Here is a 15,321-nt window from a genome sequence, read left to right as displayed (position 1 = left end):
TTCTTTCTTCCTGTTAATATACTCACGGGTGGCACGCCGGCTTCTTGGGCCGCACGACACACTACCGTGTGTCTTGAAAAAAAAAAAAAAAAAAAAAAAAAAAACCGTGTGTCTTGATCGATCTTTTTCTGTGATATGTATTTTGATAACCTAGAATAGACGATATGCGTGTTCTAATAGCCGTAGAAAATTTTACGAGAATTCGTAATTAATGTATTTCTTGAAATCTCAACGGTGTCACGTATTGAAGGAGCATTTCTTGAGAGCTACCTAACATACGATTAGAAGAATATGTCAAGACGCCTGTGCTGTGTTTGGGATTGTACCAATAAAAAGGGGAAATGCCCGGAAGATATCGCTGGAAATCGGCTTTGTGGCTGTCCATTGGCACGAAATCATGGTTGTCCTAAGCCTCAGTATTTAACGTTGCACAGTATTCATAGTATGCCCGATCATGTCAAACAAGTTGTCATCGAAAAGATCAATCTTACCAGGCAAGGTGGACGGCAAACTAAGTGGCAGCCTTCTAAGGAAGCTGTAATTTGCAACATACATTATGCAGATTGTAAAGGACCTACCAGAGATGAAAGTGACGTTCTTCCAATTAATTTTAAAAGACCAAGGAACTATCCTGTAACTAGTTCTGCACCAAAAAAGAGAAGGACATTGGAGAGGAAGTCTCCACCAGAGAAAACTACCAGAAGAAGAAGAAGAGCTTCTCAAGCAAAACAGCACAGTGAGCAACCATACAGTTCACAAGATTATCAGCCCGGTGATGAGTTTAACAATTTACAAGCTGGCCAACTCACGCAACACAATGCACAAACAAATCACAGTGGCCAACTCACACAAATAAACACAGAGACACATAACAGTGGCCAGCTTACACAACTGATAGCTGACAGTAATCTACACACACAGCAGGTCAGCGAGGAGTCTGATGATACACAATCTGGTCAACTCACACTTCAATGCACTAACACAACTGAGAATACACAGCAGCTCAGTGAGAGTACACAATCTGGTAAACTCACACTACAATGCATTAACACAACTGAGGATGCACAGCAGCTCAGCGAGAAGTCTGATAGTACACAATCTGGTCAACTTACACTACGGTGCAATGACACAACTGTGGACTTAGAGCAGCACAGTGAGGAGTTTGACAACTCACCAACTGATCAGCACTCACAACAACAGTGTGAACGGAATGATTTCCAACTGAGCCAAACTGCTTCACACACTGAACACAGAGGGCCAGATCTACCAGTCTTACAAGTGGCAAATCATGAATTAAGAGTTGACTACAATGTGGAGAATCTAATGAAGGAGAATGAAGAGTTACGTTTAGAAAATATGAAGCTTAAGGAGCATATTCAATATCTTAATACTCATATACAGAGACTTGATGTTACCTTGCTCAGTGATGGTCAAGTGAATATGTACACTGGAATATCACGTAAGCTTTTTGACTGCATTGATCGCTGGTTACAGCCGATGTTGCGAAAGCAAACGACAAGTGAAATGCTTTCACCAACCCAAAAGCTTCTACTTGTTTTGATGCGGCTCCGGCAAAATCATTCACAAAGCGACTTGGCGTGCCGCTTCAATGTTGATCAAAGCTCTATTTCACGTATTTTAAACCACTGGATTCCTCTTCTGAGTGCTCAGTTTAAAAGGCTTATACAATGGCCACAGACATGCATTGGTCCATCTGTAGCGCCATATGATCTGTTGCCAAACTCAGTAGCTATAATTGATGGCACTGAAATTTTCATTCAGAGACCAAGCAACCTGGCAACGCAGAAGTCATCTTATAGTGATTATAAAAGTCACACAACCGTCAGGTACTTGGTTGCTGTTGATACTTTTACAGGTGTCTTCGTTTATGTTTCTGCAGGTTTCTCAGGCAATAGCAGTGACAGATTCACCATTGAACACAGTGGAATATTGGAAAATCTGAAACCAGGGCAAAGAATTTTGGCTGATAAGGGCTACAATGCACGTGACTTGTTTGCCCAGAAAAGGTGTTTCTTGACAATACCAAGCTTTTTGAATGAAGGCACACTTGCAGCTCAAGAGGCCAGACAATCTCGAAGCATTGCCAGTGTGCGAATAAGGGTGGAAAACGCAATCAGAAGGATAAAAGAGTACAAGATATTTACTGAAACATTATGTAACCGTACAAACAGAAAGATAGTCGATGACATGGTAGTGGTAGTATGTGCGTTGTGTAATTTAAAAGAAAAACTTATAAAGTAGTTATAGTGTACTAATGTAAATTGACTAGCTTTTTAAATACAGCACCCAAATTTAAATTATCACAAAAATAATTGATTACATACTATACAACCTAGACAAAATTTCGATACCCAAAGTTGTCATGTAGAAGTGAGTGAGTTTTTCTTTCATTTCACTCCACAAATCATTATCCGGTACAATCCTTTCGGTGTGCAGGTCCACTTTTGTCCAGACAATAAAATCACAAAACTTTGCACCAGAAAGTGCAAGCTGGCCTATAATTTGAAAATAATAATCATGTGATCGCTTTAACCTTGTTTGACAACCATCAACAATGCTTAAGCAAAATGATGGATCCTCACATGCCTTTTCAATGGAGCTGTCACGATGTTTATACGGACACTTCACTTCTATGATGCTAAATTCTTCATTGCCAAGCAAAATGATACCATCAGGAGATGTGGCTAGAAAAGGATGCTCAACACTTAAGAAAACACCACACTCTTCAACTTGGGTACCAGTTGCAACCATGTATTGCTGTATAGCATTGCACTCATGGTCACATCCCCACTGTAATGCTGCTGAATGTGGAGTTCCATAGTCACCTAAGACAGTTTTTATTAAGGATGGAGGATAGGGGCGGTGGAGCAGGCCAAAGAGTGAGGGGGCCAGGCCAGCTGTGAGTTGAAGACCAAAAAAAAAAAAAAGGTTACAGCCTACTAAAAATAGCTGCTCTCCACCAATTATATCTCCTTATTTATAACTACACATACGTAGCTAAGTAATTTGCTACACTGTTTCTCTGAATAATGTGACTGCTCTATTAGAGTATTCAGATCCTGACTGTTCTATTAGAGTATCTCGATCTTTTCTTGCAAACAGTGTCCCAAAAAAGTGGGGGGGCCATGGCCCCCCTGACCCCCCGCCTCCACCGCCTATGAACTGAGTAGAATAAGTTTCTAGAGATGGCTCCACCAAATTTGGATTTCCAGTTGGAATGGACTACGAAAGAAAAAGCCAATGTTATAAAATTCATTCATGTATATTATAATTGTGGTAAAATTAAAATAATACAAAATGGCTGAAATCATTTTGTTATATTTGTATGATGAACTCATATATCAGCTATGATATGCACGCTTGAAGCTATATACAGTATATACCATTTTCTTTACTTCAAAGAGAAGAGAGTGCATCTCTTATCAATGTTAAGAGATGCACTCTCTTCTCTTTCCATGTATATTAAAGTACCAATAAAATAGTATCTTGTTAATATAGGTTTCTTACACATTTTGCAAACTCTTTTATAGTAGGTACGCTGGCTACCTGTAGTGTACTAATGCTGTCTGTTTATTGCCATTTAGGAAATGTCCATAAATGTCATGTGGCCTAAACTGGTGGAGAGGATAATGCAGACTGGCACCATACTGTCCCCCATCTATACTGTGTTTAGGAAATGTTATAACACACATGACATTTCCTAGACAAGATATTTGCATTTTGACATCACCTATCCTGAATGCAAGAAATTTCTGAAAATTGTTTCTTTCCTGTGTTTGAGAAATGTCAGTGAATTTCATCTATCCTGCATTAGAAAATTGATGTCAGGAAATACCATCAATCCTGCTAATAGGAAATATTATGGAAATTGTTCTCTATACTACTTCAGGAAATGTCAAGGAAATGTGAAAATTTCATGTACACCGGAAATGTACAAGAATTTTTGTACATTTACTGAGGATTTCAAAATACCTGAAATGCAGATTTTCTTCCTGTATAGGAGGGTGTGACTATTTATATATATATATATGGCAGCAAGTTTTGCTTTTTATCTATAGTGTCACATGCGACAGTGTGTTTGTAGTGATATGCATTTGTTTGCATGGTGATGTTAACAATTGACCATTGCAATGACAGGTGGCAAGTTTCAAACACACATCTTATCTTAGGCCATGAGACAATTTTTACAAGGTTAGTGATCGTGCAATGCTGGTCTTGTGATCCTGTCACACACTTCTAGGTAGCACAAATGGCCAACACATTCTTTGCGTGCTGTATATTGCAGTACTACTCTTAAACTAAGTTTTTAATGTCCGAAAATGTTTCTATATAATAATGTCATCACTATAATATGCACTTTTGTGAGATGTGATATTTATATGTTTTGTTGTATTGATTAAAAGTTTGCTTCACTGCTACTAGTCATTCATGGATCATACAATTACAAAAATGTCTGGTAACAACCATTCAAAAAAATTAATACCTTAATGTTATATTTAGAACAACGACATGCAGCCATAATTTCAGCATGAGACATCTTACTGAGTACATTGTTAATTAAACACATGGAGTTAAAACATTTAATTTATAGCATGTGGCATCTACTGTCACTTACAGCAGTGCTTTTTGGATCCTGCTTACTTCCTAGAGGAGTTGTGCCGAGATATTAACTGATATGACACTATTCTCATCAAAGTAAAATACTTAGGAATAATTACAATGAACTGGTGGCCTAAATTGACAGTCACTCAGAATGGCTACAACGTAGAGTAAAAAATTATGTGGAATGAGTAATACAGTTTTTCATACATATATTATATGCTGTATATGTAATTAAGGTGTGTAATTTTTTGATACTAAATTAATTACAGGATTTTTGTGGTGTTATTTTTGGGGAATACTCATTTTCACTCATGTTACTTCAAAATAGCATATTGGCAATTGTGATAATGATTAAATTTTGCATAGAACAAAGTGGCTGTCAAATTATGTCTCTCAAAATGTGTGTATATATGCACACAGAATTGTAGCAGCTGTCAAAAAGTCTTTATCAAGTACACAGTATTATATACTGACACAAAGGTGGTAGCTAGCTACATAAACAAGTACACAGAAAAATTTGGAATTTTCAGCTTGAGTAGGGACCATAGCACATCGTAAAAAGTACTGATTCAGAAACAAGCTGGAGTAGTGCACGATATTAAATCATAGTAAAACAATAAGAAGTGTTATATCCCTACTATGCTATGGTCCCTGTGTAGTTGTTTGTTAACTTTTTTGTAAATAATTATCTAATCCAAAACAGCCAAGCTGTAAAAAAAGTGTGCCGCCCTCAGAAAGGCTATGGTGAAAAAAGATGTGAAATCCAAGGTGGCGGCCAAGAAATGGCTGTGATGGTAGGTTAATGGAAAAATTTAATAATGACAATTCAGGTAAATTTTGTGAAGTGGCACAAAAATTCACCTGAATTGTCGTTATTAAAATTTTTACCATTAACCTACCATCACAGCCATTTCTTGGCCGCCACCTTGGATTTCACATCTTTTTTCACCATAGCCTTTCTGAGGGCCGCACACTTTTTTTACAGCTTGGCTGTTTTGGATTAGATTTCATTTCTTTTTGTATTTGTATACCCCAAAGCCGGCCTATGGCCAGCTTTGGGACTTTTTTAACCTATGTTTTTTTTCTTTACTACAGGAAGAAGAAAAGATGAAGTAGATGTACTTTAAATATTTTATCAGTAAATGTACAAATTATATATATGTGACCGGATTTGCGAAAAGGGGTCTTCCACACACATCCAATTTTCAAACTTTGGCAGTTCATAATGTCAGATAGGAAAATAGTATTTCCTTGAAATTTGGACAGTGATATAGGTTCATACATGAACAAAATTTCAGGTTAGTATCTTCTTTGAGCACAAAGGTATGGTCATTCAAGTTCATAGAATTGGATGTGTGTGGAAGACCCTTTTTCGTAAATCCAGTCACATATATTACATATGTGACCGGAGTTGCGAAAAGGGGCCTTCCACACATCCAATTTGCCAACTTTGACAATTGATAGCTTCAGATTGGAAAGAGCTATTGCCTTGAAATTTGGGCAGTGGTGATTTCTTTGCAGCTGAACTCTCTACATGATGGTTTCTTTGTAGCTGAACTCTCTACAAGGTAATTTCTTCTAGCTGATCTCTCTACAGGGAGATTTGTTTGTAGCTGAATTCTGTACATGTGATTTGTTTGCAGCTGAGCTCTTTACGGTTTCTTTGTAGCTGAACTCTCTACAAATTAACTTCTTCTAACTGATCTTTCTACAGGGTGATTTGTTTATAGCTGAACTATCTACAAGGTAATTTCTTCTAGCTGATCTCTCTACAGGGTGATTTGTTTGTAGCTGAATTCTGTATAGGTGATTTGTTTGCAGCTGAGTTCTTTACAGAATGGTTTCTTTGTAGCTGAACTCTCTACAAGGTAACTTTTCTAGCTGATGTCTCTACAAGGTGACTAGTTTGTAGCTGAACTCTCTACATGGTGGTTTCTTTTTGTAACTGAACTTTCTACAAGGTGACTTTTTCTAGCTGATCTTTCAATAGGGTGATTTGTTTGTAGATTCACTCTCTACAAGGTAACTTCTTCTAGCTGAACTCTCTAAATGATGGTTTCTTTGCAGCTGAACTCTCTGCAAGGTAACTTCTTCTACTGATCTCTCTACAGGGAGATTTGTTTGAAAGCTGAACTTTCTACATGATGGTTTCTTTGTAGCTGAACTCTCTACAAGGTAATTTCTTCTAGCTGATCTCTCTACAGGGAGATTTGTTTGCAGCTGAACTATCTACAAGGTAACTTCTTGAAGCTGATCTCTCTACAGGGAGATTTGTTTGTAGCTGAACTCTCTACAGGTGATTTGTTTGAAGCTGAACTTTCTAAATGATGGTTTCTTTGTAGCTGAACTCTCTACAAGGTAATTTCTTCTAGCTGATCTCTCTACAGGGAGATTTGTTTGTAGCTGAACGATCTACAAGGTAACTTCTTCTAGCTGATCTCTTTAAAGGGTGGTTTCTTTGTAGCTGAACTCTCTACAAGGTAACTTCTTCTAGCTGATCTCTCTACAGGGTGATTTGTTTGTAGCTGAACGATCTACAAGGTAACTTCTTCTAGCTGATCTCTCTACAGGGTGGTGTCTTTGTAGCTGAACTCTCTAAAAGGTAACTTCTTCTAACTGATCTTTCTACAGGGCAATTTGTTTGTGGCTGCATTTTCTACAGGATGATTTCTTTGCAGCTGAACTCTCTACATGGTGGTTTCTTTGTAGCTAAACTCTCTACATGGTAATTTCTTCTAGCTGATCTCTCTACAGGGAGATTTGTTTGTAGCTGAACTATCTACAAGGTAACTTCTTCTAGCTGATCTCTCTACAGGGTGATTTGTTCGTAGCTGAATTCTGTACAGGTGATTTGTTTGCAGCTGAACTCTTTACAGAATGGTTTCTTTGTAGCTGAACTCTCTAAAAGTCTTATAACTGATGTCTCTACAAAGTCACTAGTTTGTAGCTGAGCTCTCTACATGGTGGTTTCTTTGTAACTGAACTCTCTACAAGGTGACCTCTTCTAGCTGATCTTTCTACAGGGTGATTTGTTTGAAGCTGAACTCTCTACAAGGTAACTTCTTCTAGCTGATCTCTCTACAGGGAGATTTGTTTGTAGCTGAACTCTCTACATGATGGTTTCTTTGTAGCTGAACTCTCTACAAGGTAACTTCTTCTAGCTAATCTCTCTACAGGGAGATTTGTTTGTAGCTGAACTCTCTACATGATGGTTTCTTTGTAGCTGAACTCTCTGCAAGGTAACTTCTTCTATTGATCTCTCCACAGGGCGATTTGTTTGTAGCTGAACTCTCTAAAAGGTAACTTCTTCTAACTGATCTTTCTACAGGGTGATTTGTTTGTAGCTGAACTATCTACAAGGTAATATCTTCTAGCTGATCTCTCTACATGGTGATTTGTTTGAAGCTGAATTCTGTACAGGTGATTTGTTTGCAGCTGAGCTCTTTACAGAATGGTTTCTTTGTAGCTGAACTCTCTACAAGGTAATTTCTTCTAGCTGATCTCTCTACAGGGAGATTTGTTTGTAGCTGAACTCTCTACAAGGTAACTTTTCTAGCTGATGTCTCTACAAGGTGGCTAGTTTGTAGCTGAACTCTCTACATGGTGGTTTCTTTGTAATTGAACTTTCTACAAGGTGACTTCTTCTAGCTGATCTTTCAATAGGATGATTTGTTTGTAGCTTCACTCTCTACAAGGTAACTTCTTCTAGCTGATCTCTCTACATGGTGATTTGTTTGTAGCTGAATTCTGTATAGGTCATTTGTTTGCAGCTGAACTCTTTAAATAATGGTTTCTTTGTAGCTGAACTCTCTCAAGGTAACTTCTTCTAGCTGATGTCTTTACAGGGTCACTAGTTTGTAGCTGAATTCTCTACATGGCAGTTTCTTTGTAACTGAACTCTCTACAAGGTAACTTTTTCTAGCTCATCTTTCTACAGGGTAATTTGTTTGTAGCTGAATTCTGTACAGGTGATTTGTTTGCAGCTGAGCTCTTTAAAGAATGGTTTCTTTGTAGCTGAACTCTCTACAAGGTAACTTCTTCTAGCTGATGTCTCTACAAGGTCACTAGTTTGTAGCTGAGCTCTCTACATGGTGGTTTCTTTGTAACTGAACTCTCTACAAGGTGACTTCTTCTAACTGATCTTTCTACAGGGTGATTTGTTTGAAGCTGAACTCTCTACAAGGTAACTTCTTCTAGCTGATCTCTCTACAGGGAGATTTGTTTGTAGCTGAACTCTCTACATGATGGTTTCTTTGTAGCTGAACTCTCTACAAGGTAACTTCTTCTAGCTAATCTCTCTACAGGGAGATTTGTTTGTAGCTGAACTCTCTACATGATGGTTTCTTTGTAGCTGAACTCTCTGCAAGGTGATTTCTTCTAGCTGAACTATCTCTTTCCATAGTTGCATGAACTCCCTACATGGTAACTTCTTCTAGCTGATCTCTCTACAGGGTGACTTGTGTGTAGCTGATCTCTATACAGGTTTCTTGTTTCTAGCTGATCTCTTGAATTCTCTTCAGGGTGACTGCTCTATTAGAGTATCTCGATCTCGCACTTGCTGCACCAAGTTGGATTTTGTGTTATAACTCCGTGGCTTTAAGTCTGATTCTTCTACACCATTGATGAGCCTTTCTAAGATGATTACTCCATCTGTACAACGATTTTCAAAGCATTACCCCAAGCGGTTTATCTGGTAGGCGTGGCAAGCTGTGGTTTTTTTATTAGCTAATCTCGATTGCGTAATTGTTACACACTGTTGGTTTTTTCGTTGTATCTTCCTGGTTATTAGCTCGATTTCTTTCAAACCACAAAAGGTTTGAGGTTCAATAGTTAACCTATTCACCCACCGATTTTCAGCTTCTTCCCATACGCGGTTTACCCTGTAGGCGTGACAACATATTGGTGTTATTTTTCGTGAATAATCGCGCATAACTCTTTGCCTGTTTATCGTATTCCAGCCAAAGTTGGTACCGAGATGCGCCTTTATATCCCCCTTCTGTGTGCCAAATTTCAAGGAAATCAGATGTGGATTTCGCGTTTTATAGCAGTTTTTGTAAGTGTGCGACAAGAAAAAGAAAAATAAGAAGAAAAAAAACCAAGAAACTGAGCCAATTTTTGAAGTCGCATATCTCGGGAACGCACGAAGCGATTTCGCTCAAATTTGGAATGTGGAGTGCTGCAGTTGGGGGGAATGTCCACAGCAAAAATCGTCTTGTTTCATAAAGGAAGCACAGAGCTACGGAGGTGCGAAAATTGCGTTTTCTTTCTTCCTGTCAATATACTCACGGGTGTTACGCGCCGGCTTCTTGGGCCGCACGACACACTACCGTGTGTCTTGATTATGACTGGTGAACCCACGCATATCACATCTGAAATGGCGCCGGGTGCCCCAATAATCGTCTGAAAATTTAAGTATTCATTACGCTTCGTTGTCAGCTATGTCAATGCGTTATGCAGCATTTCGAATCAAAAACTGTTCAAAAAGCACCTCTGCAATCCACGCATACCGAAAGAAATGGTGCCATGCTTCGGAAGAAAATCCATCCCTCCTGGAGGAAGACTGAGTGTGGCTCCGACTAGACGACCTGCAGTTTGAGTTCTGGGATTGGAGGGATTTTTTCCTTACTTTCACCCTTTTTCTGTTACACCTTATCAATCATTAAGTCAGTCACTAAGTCAAGTCACTAAGTCAAGTCAATAAGTCAAGTCAATAATGCACTTGTCAATTTCATGCCCCACCCCCTTACCCGGTGGGGGTGGGGGATACAGGGGATTTGACAAATCGTGGTGTCACATTCCCCACTACTGGGGCAAAATCGGCTGTCAAATCCCCACTATGTCCCCACCCCCATAGTAGGGGATTTGACAACACCTCAAGGATGATTAAGCACATATTTCATGCATGCGACTAGTAATAAACCTGCCCTGTAGCTAGTAAAATTATAGTAGCAAGTACGATTTTATTGTTTAGAAATGCAACTACCGAAAATCGGTCAATGAATTGGACAACTGTCAATTGCCCCAGGAGTGGGGATAAGAAACAATGTCAAATCCCCACCTGGGGTGTGGGGATGCCCGGGGGTGGGAGGGTGGGGCATGAAATTGACAAGTGCATAAGTCTTATGTGTGACCCAGTCCTAGTATGGCTGTAGTCCCTTAATTACCCGGATGTTATATAGAATTTCACTCTGTTTTAGTTATCTACATGAACAGGTGTAATTTTATATTTGTCCCTTCATCCACAGGCGAATCTAAATAGTACAGGTATGTAGGCCGCCAGGCCGTGTAATTTTCAAGAACATTAATTATTAGCTAATTATCATTAACTTATTCATTATTACTTGTAAGGTTAACTGCATTTCTTAGCACCTGATTGTATAATTATCAGTATAATGTAGAAAAAAATAATTTCTTTGAGAAATTCCTATAATATTATTAATTGTACATGAAACTGTCAGTTTATCACATTATCATCCATTAAAGGAGGTAGCTTAAGAAAACTTGACTCCAAGGAAGTGCAGAATTCCTGGATTATCAGTTCCAAAAGACCAAAAATCAACTTTGGCAAGTGATGAAATTGGCAGTCTGTGTTTGTAGCTGTGAAATGATTTTCCATCAACCACAATTTGTATGTACTCATCAGTAGCAGCAAATTCAACAGTAGTCTTTTTCAGTGGCTCAAAATTGTAGCCAGTAGGCCTTTCCTCTTTGCCATAAGTACCATCAATCTTAGAGTTCAGTACCACAACCTTTTCTTCAAAGCGAACATGGAATGTGAGTATGATATTACCTTTTGCATCTAGTAAATCCACTGCTAATCTTCCAGAGCCTCCATTGCTGTATACTGATTGTATACCATTACCAATTTTGAAATCAGCTACTCCAATATGTCCCATTGAATAATCTTTGAGAGATGATGCTGTACTAGAGTGTTGTAGTAGAACTGTATGTCTAAGCTGTTTACCTGTGCTGTTTTATAGGACTGTAAAGCTATAGAAATTCTGATCATGCTACATTTGTGTGGTTAGTTGTCTGCTAATGCATTTTCTAAGAATTGTAAAAATAATTGTCATTATTAACTTTGAGGTTGTTACATGTAATAGTTGACACCAGTGGAATAGACATATCACATATCATTCTAATTAAATTTAATGACTGCTACATAATTATTCTACAAACCACAATGGATTTTCTATGTAAACACATTGTACATCTGTCTACTTATAGTCAATAGCTTTCTAAAGATGACATTATTTTCTTTAGTAATACCAAAATACATACATACCGTAATTTATACTCTTATCCACCCTACTTACATGTATATTGTATGCTTGTAAATAAATAATGTTAGTATTCTCAGCAATTTCACATCCTACTCTTTATTACTGAACCCTGGAATTTTCAGTAGATTATGTATGAACTATACCACACCAAGCACATGTATTACAAGTAATTATACCACAAGTGTGTAGCTAAGTGAACGCTAGACTAGTAAAGTGGGTATATACATGTAAGAGGGACGTGATAGATGGCTCCACATGGAACAGTGTAGCACTAAAACTATTGTGATAATACATTTACTAGGAAAGTCTATTAGGTACAAATGATTATTATATTTGTTTTGCTTGATGTAGAATTACATCGTAGTACCAGAACTCTGTCAAGTGTCTGCTAATGTATTACTAATAACTGTGAAATTGTTCTGCCAATGTATTACTAATAACTGTGAAATTGTTGTTAATTGTGAGGTTGACATCTGTGTTAGGCATGTCACATAGCATTCAGCAATGTAATAATATCCCAAAATTGATTTTCCATGTTAACACACTACATCTGTCTGCTATAGCCAATAGCTTTTTAAAAATAACATTTCTCTGAGTGGTTTTAAATGTAGATGATAGTGTAGCAACCACTGTATGTGTCACTGGCCATGGTAATGTAGATAGCTACCCAGCAGTGAATGCGTTCGCTTGTGTGTATAGCTACCAGTGCACAGTTACCACTTCATGTCATATTTGTAGCTATCCACCACCTTTGTGTCAGTATATAATGCTGTGTATTTGATAAAGACTTTTTGACAGCTGCTACAATTCTGTGTGCATATATACACACATTTTTAGGAACATAATTTCACAACCACTTGGTTTTATACAAAATTTAATGATTATCAGAATCGCTTGCCCCTATGCTATTTTGAAGTAACATGAGTGAAAACGAGTATCCTCAAAAATAAAACCACTGTAATTACTTTAGTATCAAGAAATTATACACCTTAATTACATATACAGCATATAATATATGTATGAGCAACTGTATTACTCATTCCACATTTTTACTCTATGTAGCCATTCTGTTAATTTAGACCACCAGTTCATTGTAACTATTTTAAAGTATTTTAGTTTGACGAGAATAGTGTCATATCAGTTAATATCTTGGCACAACTCCTCTAGGCAGTAAGCAGGATCCCAAAAGCACTACCGTAACCCATAAGTGACAGTGGATGCCACATGCTACAAATGCTTTAACTCCATGTGTTTAACAATGTACTCAGTAAGATGTCTCATGTTGAAATTACGGCTGCCATTGTCCTAAATAAAACATTAAGGTATTATTTTTTTGAATGGTTGTTACCCGAAATTTTCACAATTATATGATTCATGCATGACTGGTAGCAGTGAAGCAAACTTTTAATCATTAAAACAGCAATACATGTATATAAATATCTTATCTCACAAAAGTGCATATTATAGTGTGACATTATTAGAAACATTTTTGGGCACAGAAAAACTTAGTTTAAAAGTAGTACTGCAATATACAGCATCTAAAGAATGTGTTGGCCATCTGTGCTACCTAGAAGTGTGTGACAGGATCACAAGACTAGCATTACACAATGGTGGATCCAGGATAGGGCATTTGAGGCCCCCCCACCTTGTGGAGGAGCCAGCCATACTTCTGATTAAAATACTAAACTTTATGTCAGGCTAAGATCAGTTTGTCTCATGCATACAATTTCACCTGAAACCAAAGTCAAACTAACTGTGAAATAGTCACCCAGCACCTTTGTGCGTACTAAGCGCCTCTAAAAATAATTGTCGTGTTGCTGTTATTTAAGACATTCAGGATCTGCCCCTGTTACACGATCACTAACCTTGTCAAAATTGCCTCATGGCCTAAGATAAGATGTGTATTTGAAACTTGCCACCTGACTGTCAAGTAACTTCTGTATCCCTGTTTTGTGTTTTGTTGTGTATTGTTTAGTTTGTAGCGTACTGTAGGTACATAGGCGGTGGAGAGGGAAAGGGGGGGAGCATGCCCCCCCCCCCCCCCCCCCACATACACTTTTTGGGACACTGTTTGCAAGAAAAGATCGAGATACTCTAATAGGACAGTCAGGATCTAGATACTCTAATAGAGCAGTCACAGTATTCAGAGAAGCAGTGTAGCAAATTACTTAGCTACGTATGTGTAGTTATAAGGAGATATAATTGGTGGAGAGCAGCTGTTGTCAGCAGGCTGTGACTTTTTTTTTTTGGTCTTCAACTTACAGCTGGCCTGGCCCCCTCACTCTTTGGCCTGCTCCACCACCCCTGTAGTAAGTATATGTATGTATGTATGTATGTATGTATGTATGTACACTGTTAAAAATAGGGTGTAATCCAATCACCTTTGGGGGAGTTCTAACTGCTGTGTAAATTAAACTCCTTTGAAGGGAGTTGTAGTACTCCCCAGGGGTGCTCTAGGAGCAACTAAAAGGTGTTACAAGGGCATTGCAACACTCCCTAAGGGTGTTCTAGGAATAGCTATAAAGGTGTCACGGAACACTCCCTAAAGGTGTCAAGGTGTCTCTCCATGGTGGAATTTTGTTGGAAAGAAATGTAGGCTTGCTATAGCATTCCAGTAACCTTCATGTTGATTTCAATTTATACTCAATGACTACCAACAACAAAGCACATTAGCAGTACACAATAATATATTTGCAACACCTTATACTTACCACATAGTTGTTTCCAAGTCACTCTTATAGAAGTTAGCAAACTGTACTTATAACCTAATTTTCAATAGAAGCATCCAATTGTGGGTTTCAATATACCTAGGTGTAGGCAAACACCCTTACAGTGGCTTAGCTATTATTGGGGAGTAAAATGACATTTGTGGTGTTCAACAACACCCCAAGTGCTACAATACTCCCCTAGGGTGTTGTAAATACCATGGGTGTACATGAACACCTTTACGATGGGTGTACCTGTAACACCTCGTTTTAACAGTGTATGTATGTATGTATGTATGTATGTATGTATGTATGTATCTTTGTTTTTGTAGGCGGACACCTTGTACAGGCTTTGCCTTTTGTGTATGCCTTCCTTTTTGGTAAAATTGAAATAAAATATAACAGGGATTACTTACTTAGTAATACGCTTGCATAACAATATACCAAAGGTTTTCTTGTATTGCTAGGTTTTTTCACAAAAGAATAAATTTAAAGGTAGGTTTTAGGTGTGCGTTCTATTAGAGTTGGTCGTTCGTGTACAACTCACACCCTACTTCCCTTGGTCGCGCAACTCACTGCCGTGAGTCTTGATGGTCAATACAATATAAGTTGATTACAATCAGTTTTGATTCATTGTGTACATTTGTCCCTTTGTTCACTGGCGAATCTGTCCACGATTAGTCAGTACAGATATACTGTAGTTAGTATAC

The 15,321-nt window shown here is 38.1% G+C and overlaps 1 long non-coding RNA gene across 2 annotated transcripts in view; it reads right to left on the bottom strand.

The window, feature by feature from the left end:
- LOC136247607 (uncharacterized) overlaps window positions 1-14,984 on the bottom strand; it is a 130,213-nt gene extending 115,229 nt beyond the window's left edge. For both annotated transcript variants that reach the window (XR_010697665.1, XR_010697666.1), the window contains exon 1: window positions 14,952-14,984. This is a non-coding gene — a long non-coding RNA (uncharacterized lncRNA). The remainder of the gene's footprint in view (window positions 1-14,951) is intronic.
- Window positions 14,985-15,321: the final 337 nt, after the last annotated feature.

Source organism: Dysidea avara, chromosome 2 (genome assembly GCF_963678975.1).
Source record: "Dysidea avara chromosome 2, odDysAvar1.4, whole genome shotgun sequence".
NCBI lineage: Eukaryota > Metazoa > Porifera > Demospongiae > Dictyoceratida > Dysideidae > Dysidea > Dysidea avara.
The sequence above is the reverse complement of the archived record's forward strand: the minus strand, read 5'-3'. Positions and strand labels throughout refer to the sequence as shown.